Genomic DNA, 10626 nt, shown 5'->3' with positions numbered 1-10626 from the left:
ACGATTTTTTAAGCTGTTGACACACATGTTTTAAAAATCTAGCAAAAATTAATTTTCCTGAAATTTTTCAATATTTAAAAATAAATTATGCCGGCTGATAAAATTTTTAAACTTTTTTTTAAAGCTAGAAAGATAAAATTTAAAAATACTTTATATATATATATATATATATATATATATATATATATATATATATATATATATATATATATATATATATGAAACTAAACTAAAAAAAAAACGCGCATTCACTCGTGGTCTTACAATTCATTTCATTAACGTAATTGGGTTTGTATTACTGTACACATAGATTCGAAAAAGTTGTCAAAAAACAAATATATAACAAATGTTATCAAAGGCAAGATAAGTTACTTTTCTACCAAATATTTTTCGTGTTTTTATTCAATGTAACATGTTTATTCAGCTCGAAAAACATACAGTGTTTACCGATGTATTCGAAAATTCAAGATGGCGTCTGATTCTCTCTTTAACACGGTAAGTTTGGGATAAGGTGTTATAAATAAAAAACTATACAACATACTATATAAAACCCGCCGAATATATGTCAACCTATGTCACGGTAACATATATTGAGCGAGTTTTTAACAGTATTTTATCCGGTTTTGTATTTATAACACCTTTTCCCAAACTTACCGTGTTAAAGAGAGAATCAGACGCCATCTGGAATTTTCGAATACATCGGTAAACACTGTTTTTCGAGCTGAATAAACATGTTACATTGAATAAAAATACGAAAAATATATCCAGTTTGGTAGAAAAGTAACTTATCTTGCCTTTGATAACATTTATTTGTTATATATTTGCTTTTTGACAACTTTTTCGAATATATGTGTACAGTAACACAACCCCACGTATTTTAACAAACTGAAAATATGGATATAAAAAAATGATTTTGCATGTTATTTTTGTTATGTCGTGAAATAATCTTAAATAAGAAACATGATTTTTTCTTTAGGTTAATTATTTTTTTACTGTGCAATATTTCATGAATTTATTAAAAATATTGTTTTTGATTTTGAAAAAATATTGTGGTTCATTTTGATTAAAAAATATTCATTTTGATTAAAAAATATTCATTTTGATTTTAAAAAAATATTCATTTTGATTAAAAAAAAATTCATTTTGATTTACAAAATATTGTTCATTTTGATTTCAAAAATATTGTTCATTTTGATTTAAAAAAAAGTTTAATTTTAATATTTGTTTATTGTCTTAACTCATCAAATGTTTTGCTTGTGTTCTGCTTCAAATATTCATAATCTTACATGCATAATTTTCATTTAATTATATTAAATAAACTTCAAGTTTATTTCAAATCAAATCGTGTTCCTTCACTTTTTTAAAATGTAATTTATAAGTAATTAAAGAACGCATTCTAATCTTTAAAATCCATAATACAATGAAATATTCAATTGCTTATAATATACTTAAACAAATAACTTGTGTTTTTTTTTAATTATTTTTTTATTATTAATATTAGATGAGTTTCCGTATAAATCATCGTGTTCTTTCTTTATTTCTTTATTTTAATCCAATTTTGAAGTTTTGTAACGCTGTCTGTAAAAATGACTGTTCATTATTGACAGTCTAAGAGTTCCACATATCTTGCTTGTTGGGACCTCGGCGATGACATCATTTTTTCAGCTGGCCGGCCATCTTTATAACGAAGGCCACGGTAATATGCGTACATTATTTAGTTTTTGTAAACGTTATCATTTCGGATGATGAAACCGAAACTCTAAAGAAAGACCAAAAAAAATTACAACTAATGCTATGTTTATTGCTTATACATGTTCTGGGGCGGGTACCTTACTATTATACTATAAATAGAATGTTAGTGTTTGGAAATAGAAACATGTAATAAGTTGACAGGAAGAGAGTACACGTTACTAAGGCGGTAGTTTTTTAGGGGGTGAATGATAAAATTAATCTTAATGAAATTAATTAAATGAAGAACACAGCACGAAATAAACAACAAAACTTCTTTTCAACAATAACAACGATAAATGGAATTTAGTTCACAGCATGAAGTTGAAGGTCGGACTGTGATAGAGGAAGAAGGAATAGAAAGTTCTTCTTGACGTCTGTGTCAATCAGTCGGTATATTCCCTTGTGTCGTTCTCAAGTGATAACAGCTGTCTCCAGTGGAGGCCGTCTCGGCCAGATAGAGGTGTTCGGTGGACAGAGGATGAGAGAGGGGAAGTATTGCTTGGCTGGAAGTTCGGTCTTCTTAACTCATGATTCTCTGTAGTTCCGAAAAGTAGTTCTTTTGAGGGACTGATGAGTCAATGCGTCCTGTTAGCTGATTGGTCAGTGTGTGGCCGAACAGTTCAGAGGGGAGTGGGGCATTGATTCAAAAGAGAAAATAGATCTTTGTGACTGCTACGAATATCACAGTTCAATTCTGATGTAAAGGATATTTTTTTAAACTGAATACATTTTTTTTTATAAACTTAAAGAAATTAATATATATAAAACATTACGCAAATATTTTTTTACTAAGTGACTTGATTTTTAGCTGATCCATAAAAAATTATGATAAATGGTATACAGCATTGGTTCGAGTGAAATTATTTCACTTAAAAACATCATTTTTTTTTGGGGGGGGCAAAAAATAAATAAATAAATGCAGCCATTGTAGTTATTATTTCATGGAAATATAAAGTATTGTATTATTTTCTCGAAATTTCACAAATATTTTTCGTATTAGCTTTCGCATAAGCGATAAAGCGGTAGAAGCTATATAAAGATGGGAATTGACATACCAAGGTACTGCACTAACACTGCCAAAGGAGCACGTAGACACTATTAAACCATTCGAGTTATAGAGAGAAAGCGTTGTTGTAAACATTTACACTTAATTTATATATTAATAGGTTGGCGTGTTATTTATTTTGTGTCACGCTTACGTCTGAGTGACTGTAGTTTAATTGTTATGTAATATTATTATTATTTTTATTATTATATAATAAATAATTTTAGCAAGAATTTTACCAAGAGTTTTAACAAAAAAACTACAATACCAGAGCGTCTCGATTTGAATTCCCTGTTTTTAAATTGCGCTCCGTGCACATGCACCTAAACCCTCGTCATGGAAAATTACCATACTGAATGAGAATGTAATTTAAACAATGCTATTTCAAACTAATGTTTTTATGTGAGGAATAATTATGCCTTTATAGTTATGGACTGTTGATTTTTCTCTCAGAAAATAATCATATTTATTCTAAGCCACGTCTAACACTCTGGACACAAAAAAAAATCGGTAATTTTAAACTCCAGGCTATTCACACGAAATCCTCATTTACTTAATCCTGCATAATGAACACTATTTACAAGAAAACACAAACGTTGGAACGATTTAAATATTTCTAATACGCAAATAAATGTTGTTTATTTCATATTAATACAGTGATTTTGAATTCTTTGTCAGATGTCATTATTTTCCGGAGTTATTTCTTTATTTTTATTTTATGTGAGAATGTGATCTGGTGACACACTTCTATTTATTGGCGATCTGGTTAAATTTACCTTTAATGGTTCCGTGGATACACTACTACTTTCGACTTCAAGAGATTGCTGCACTTGCAACCTCGGTCCTAAAAATTGATGGATCCCGGTTATGAATTGGTGAACATCGACTCACACCTTTACACGTTAGTGACTCCACGGTCAATACCTATAATTGGTGACCCCTACTGTGAGTTGTTTTTCTTACACAGCCAAGTTTCTGTAAGAAAACAGTCTCCAGCTAACTTGACCCACAAATGAGTTTTTTGAGCGAACATATACATACATATAGATATATATGCGTATACATATATATGCACATACATATATAGGCATATGCATATATATATATGCATATACATATATATGTATATATGTGTATATGCATATATATGCATATACATATATATATGCATATACATATATATACATATATATGCATATACATATACATAGATATATATGCATATACATATACATACATATATATGCATATACATATACATACATATATATGCATATACATATCATCATCATCGGCGGTCACTCGTGTCCGAGTAAGACTGTCCTCCGTTGTGGCTTCTGTGGGTCCTCAGGTGAGCATAGAGCCCAATCCTAGACCCAATTTGTCTTGTGCAATTTGGGCAGATAAAGGTAGTGGTGGTGGGGTGGGGTTGGGTGTGTCTGGTTAATAATCTGTCCTTTCTGTGCTTGCGTTTATCCTCAGCAGCTTGATTTAGGTCACTACTATAATGCGCAGCACCTTTGTGGACAGCGCTCCTCCATGCCAACCTGTTCCCAGCCACGTCCTCCCATGTCTCAAGGTCCATGTGAAACCGCTTTAGATTTGCTTTGATGTTGTCCTTATACCTCATCTTTTGGCCACCCTGGGCAAAATCATGGTATATAAAGCTGTCTTGCTGCCCACTCTTCTCTATGGATCGGAGACCTGGACCACATACAGGAGGCACGTAAAAACCCTGGAGACGTACCACCAAAGATGCCTCCGAAAAATCCTCAGAATTAGTTCGAAGGACCGACGCACCAATACCAGCGTCCTGAGTGAGGCTGACATTCCCACTATCACCGCTACTGTTGCTCAACGCCAGCTCAGATGGACTGGTCATGTTGTCCGAATGCCGGATCTCCGCCTCCCAAAACAGATTTTCTACTCTCAGCTTGTTGAGGGATATACATATACAAACATATATATGCATATACATATATATACATATATATGCATATACGTATACATACATATATATGCATATACGTATACATACATATATATGCATATACATATACATATATATATACATATACATATACATATATATATGCATATACATATACATATATATATGCATATACATATACATATATATATGCATATACATATACATATATATATGCATATACATATACATACATATATGCATATACATATACATACATATATGCATATACATATACATACATATATGCATATACATATACATACATATATGCATATACATATACATACATATATGCATATACATACATATATATACATATATGCATATACATATATATACATATATGCATATACATATATATACATATATGCATATACATATACATACATATACATACATATATATGCATATACATATATGCATATACATATATATGCATATACATATATATGCATATACATATATATGCATATACATATATAGGCTAGCAATTATATTTTCCTCCGCTATATTAATCTACTCATTACATTATTTTTGATAGAAATGAATGAACATTGAAAATTGTTTAGTAACCGGCGGTTTTGTTATTATGTTACTGAAATATTCCTTTGACCTGACAAAAATCCTGCCAGTCTCATTAAACGTTATATTATTTTCGTTAAATAAATCATTGACACTCATTTCGTGATTTCATGTTTCTTTATATATATATATATATATATATATATATATATATATATATATATATATATATTAAACAACTGCCATAATAGTATAAAATTCACAATTGAACATTCAACCACGCATATCACATTTTTAGACGTTCAGATTAATATTTCAAATAATCATATCACCACATCTCTACACACAAAACCAACCGATGGACACAATTACCTACATTTCGAAAGTTGCCACCCAATCAAAACGAAAAAGTCAATCGTATACAGTCAATGCCTGCGCATTAAAACGATATGCACAGACCCATCCGATTATGACACACAGGTAGGCATCTTAATCAACCACTTCCTCCGCAAAAACTACCCATTCAAAATATTAAAAGAAGCCATCAGCAGAGCATCACACATTAGCAGACACAACCTACTTACATACAAAAACAACAAAACATCCACACGAATACCTATGGTATTTCACTTCAATAATAACACCAAACATTTATACAACCCCATGAAACAGATCTTCAAACAATTACAACAGGACCCCACACTCAACACAATATACAACAAACCACCCATTTGTGCCAAACGACAACTCCCCAACTTACGTTCCTTACTAACATCCACTCGGATTAACCGCACCCAAACATCTCAAGGAAACAAACCTTGCAATAGACCCAGGTGTCTAATATGTACACATATTAACACCAACAGCACATTCACTCCTCCAGGCACCAACGTCCATCTCAAACTTCCCCCTCTAAATTGCAATAGCTCAAATGTAATATATCTGTTATACTGCACAAAATGCACAAAAGGCAACTACGTGGGGGAAACAGGCCTGGAGTTCCGCCTACGTCTTAATAACCACAAACACACCATCAGAGATAAATCTACACAGCATCCAGTAGCTATCCACTATAATTTACCTAACCACACAATAGACAACATCAGATATATCCTCATAGCATCCAATTTTATTACACAACACCAGAGAAGAAAATATGAAAAAAAATTAATTCTAAAACTCAACACGCATACTTAAAAAAAAACCTAGAACTACTCAGTGACTACAATTTTCATAACTACAAAGATATTCTATAAACATTTCCTTAGGACTAAAATGCACGGTGAGATGGGGGAACTCTTTCCGAAATCTTTACATTTTCCCTAATGTTTTCTTTCTTTATCATCTCATACACATGGCATGTGTATGTGTGTGCGTATTATGTACGCATATTTGTATGTATTTGTGCGAGTGTATGTGTACGCGTACCTGATAGTGTATATACACGTCAGTATATGTATATACATGTATATGTATGTGTATGTATATATATATATATATATATATATATATATATATATATATATGTGTGTGTGTGTGTACATTTGGATATATGTGTATGTGTGCGCATATATGTGTGTATGTTTTCAAAACACATTTTCTTTAAGAGTTAATTTTCTTCATATTACCGTATATGTATATGTGTATATAAGTGTATGTATTTCTCGCACACCTATACTTCTTTTCCCGTCACTCTCTTCTCCTCTTCCTCTCTCTCTCCCTACATTCGCTTATGTAAACTTATATGTATATATGTACAGCTGTCTCTACGTGTAAATGTATGCGCAAGCATTTATGTATGTACATGTATGTCTGTTAGTATATGTATATATGTATATATGCATGCATTTATGTATGCATATGTGCATATATATATATGTATATATTTGTACATGTGAATATTTGTTTGTATACGTATGTATATGTACATATTAATATACATATTAATAAAAAGTAGCATTTCGTTTTTGTCTTAAAACGGTTGAATTTAGAAACGACGTTTTCGTTCTTTTTCGAACGAGAAATACCCGTTAAATTACAAATGAGCATCATAGCGTTTCTCCTCATAACGTCTTATATCCTTTGAATTCTTATTCTCTCTTAAAATAAATAATATCGTTAGAATTCAAAGGATTAGACCGTTAAAGACGCGTTTCTCATTTTTATTTACTGTTTAATTTTTAATTTTTCGTTTGTATGTATATATGTACTGTGTGCATGTGTGTATGTGCGTACTTATATGTTTGTATATTTAAGACTGACGTGGCACCTTCTCATTTGGCTATACCTCCTTCTCCTCCTCCTTCTTCTCCTCTACCTTCCTTCCTTTTCCATTCCCCTTTTCTCCGTGCATCCTCATACTTTCACTACACCGATGAAGACTGAAGGATCGGTCGAAAATAATGTACTTATGAAAAAAGTTTTTTTAATTTTTTTTCATAATATTATTATTTTGCATTCCTGCACGTCACCAATTAAAAACGAATAAAGAAAAGTTATAAGCTTTTATACTTTTCGCATTCTTTTTTATTCGTATATATATATATATATATATATATATATATATATATATATATATATATATTACAGAACAAAGAGCCAACTAATGGTATGCTTAAATAGTATAATTTTGTTTTAAAACGGTTAATAACAAATTGCTACCTAGTGTCATCTGTTTGTATTTTCTTTTTTTATACATATATGTATTAGTTTCGTCGATATCAGCAGTAATTAAAGTGATATTTAAACGACAAAAGGAATAATAATGATAATGATAAGTATAATAATGATAATAATGATAATAATAATGATAATGATAAAAATAACGATAATGATAATAATAATGGTAATAATAGTGATAATAATGATGATGATAATTATAATAATAATGAGAATAATAATGATGATAGTTATAATGATGAGAATAATGATGATAATAATAATAATAATAATAATCATAATTATAATGATAATAATAATGATAATAATGATAAAAATAATAATAATAATAATGATAATAATAATATTGATGATAATAATAATAATAATGATAATAATAATTATAATAATAACGATGATGATAATAATGATAAGAATAATAACCATAATAATCACAAAAATAATAATGATAATGATAATAATAATAACGATAATAATAATAATAATGATAATGATAATAATAATTATAATAATAACGATGATGATAATAATAGTAACGATGATGATAATAATGATGATAAGAATAATAACCATAATAATCATAATAATAATAATGATAATATTATTAATAGAAATAATAAAGATAATAATGATAATGATAGTAATAATAATAATAATAATAATAATAATAATAATAATAATAATAATAATGGTGATAATAATGATAATAATAATGATGATGATGATGAAGGTCAAAAAAAAAAAAAAAAAAAGAACTTGCCATGATTGATTATAAGAAAGCGTATGATAAAATCCCGCATTGATAATAGAAATGAAAATTGTACAAAGTACCAAGTAATATAAGAAATCTGATAAAAAAACGCAATGAAAACATCTCCATGTTGAACTGGCAGCTGATGGACAATACATGACTGAAATCAAAATACAAAAAGGTATCTTCCAAGGTGATTCATCACTACTGTTTATTATAGCCATGATGCTCCTGAACAACATACTAAAGAAAATGCCAAGCCAGATACAAGTTCACTAACACAGAGGAAAGAATGAACTATCTAATGTACATGGATGACCTCAAACTGTTTGAACTAGAAACTCTAATAAACACAACCAGAATTTTCAGCCAGGATATCCAATTGGAATTCAGTATGGAAAAGTGCGCTCTGCTGACCATGGGGAGAGGAAAACTAGAAGCAACAGAAGGTATAGTACTGCCCAACCAAACAGAAATGAGGGCACTGGGTGAATATGATAACTACCAATACTTGGGAGTGCTGGAAGCAGACGCCATCAAAGCAATGGAAATAAGAGAAAATAGGAAAAGAATACCTCAGAAGAACAAGAAAACTCCTCGAAACCAAATTAAATATTTGAAACCTAATTACAGGAATAAACACATGGGCAGTGTCACTAATAAGATACTCTGGACCATTTATAAGCTGGACTAAAGAAGAACTAAGAAATCTTGACCAGAAGACCAGGAAACTCACGACGACGCATAATGCATTACACCTGAAGGATGATACTGACCGACTCTACGTGAAAAGGAAAGACAGCGGAAAAGGGCTGGCCGGTATAGAAAACTGTGTGGCAGCAGACCTCCCCTTCTTGGAAAAATCAATTGTAAAAAGTGATATTCTCCTGAAGGTTGAAGGTTCAATCCTCAGAGTGGGCGACCGAAAAAACAATCGCAAATTACTTAGGACCTCTATCCAGTCATGGCTGACGGAACAAGAGCATGCTACCCCTGTGAAGTAAATAAAGGGTTCCACTTGAAATTCTGTCCAAATTCCCTGAGTTCAACAGAAACATTCCCGAGTTCGACAAGATACACCTGAAGAAAGTCGGAGGTTACATCGACCGAAACGTTGTGAAAAATCACACTCAAGATGAGAACAGTAGTCCGATGAATCCAAATAATACGAATAATATATTGATGTTCATATTATGTGAATTTTAAGCGTAAATGAAGACGCCCTGATATTATTGTAGCTTTTTTGTTAAAACTGCAAAAGTATTTATCTAAGCTAGCAGGGACGCCCGACATAGCCTGGTTGTAAAATACGCTTAAATATGATATTTTAATTTATGCATATTTCATATATATTGTTATAGAGTTAAGTTTCTATCAATTCTTATATATTATAGTCGTGATTTCAAAAATAAAACAATAGATCGTTGGATGCATCAGCTTGAATCGAAACCAAAATCAAAACTTATAAAGAAAAAAAAATATATATATATATATATATAACTTGAGTTCCTTCAGCTATAATCGAAACCGAAACCAAAACTTATGAAGAATTCTTTGTAAAATTATTTATTACAAGAAATAAAAGGTCAATTAAACGACAGTCACTTGGGAGAAAAAAGATGTAAGCGTGACACCCAAAATAACTCACACGGTATCGTATTAATATTTAGATAAATATTTTATTATTAGTAGCAGCAATAGAAAATTGATTTTTAAACAAAATAAAACCAAAAATAATTAGTAAAAGAATCGTTTTTCGCATCGGAAAATATATTTTTCTATATCGATTCTTATACCTCAAAAACCCCGATTTTATTTAATATTATAACACGTTGTGTCTGTTTCAATATGTATAAATTGTAATTTATGTTCGGGTAAAACTAAAATAGGTAATTCATATATTCA

The 10626-nt window shown here is 30.3% G+C and overlaps 1 long non-coding RNA gene across 1 annotated transcript in view; it reads right to left on the bottom strand.

The window, feature by feature from the left end:
- LOC145268622 (uncharacterized) overlaps positions 1–10626 on the bottom strand; it is a 53018-nt gene that overhangs the window by 22100 nt on the left and 20292 nt on the right. The window lies entirely within an intron of this gene.

The sequence above is a fragment of the Euprymna scolopes genome, chromosome 44 (genome assembly GCF_053919585.1).
Source record: "Euprymna scolopes isolate OS-2025 chromosome 44, ASM5391958v1, whole genome shotgun sequence".
Taxonomy (NCBI): Eukaryota; Metazoa; Mollusca; class Cephalopoda; order Sepiida; family Sepiolidae; genus Euprymna; species Euprymna scolopes.
The sequence above is the reverse complement of the archived record's forward strand: the minus strand, read 5'-3'. Positions and strand labels throughout refer to the sequence as shown.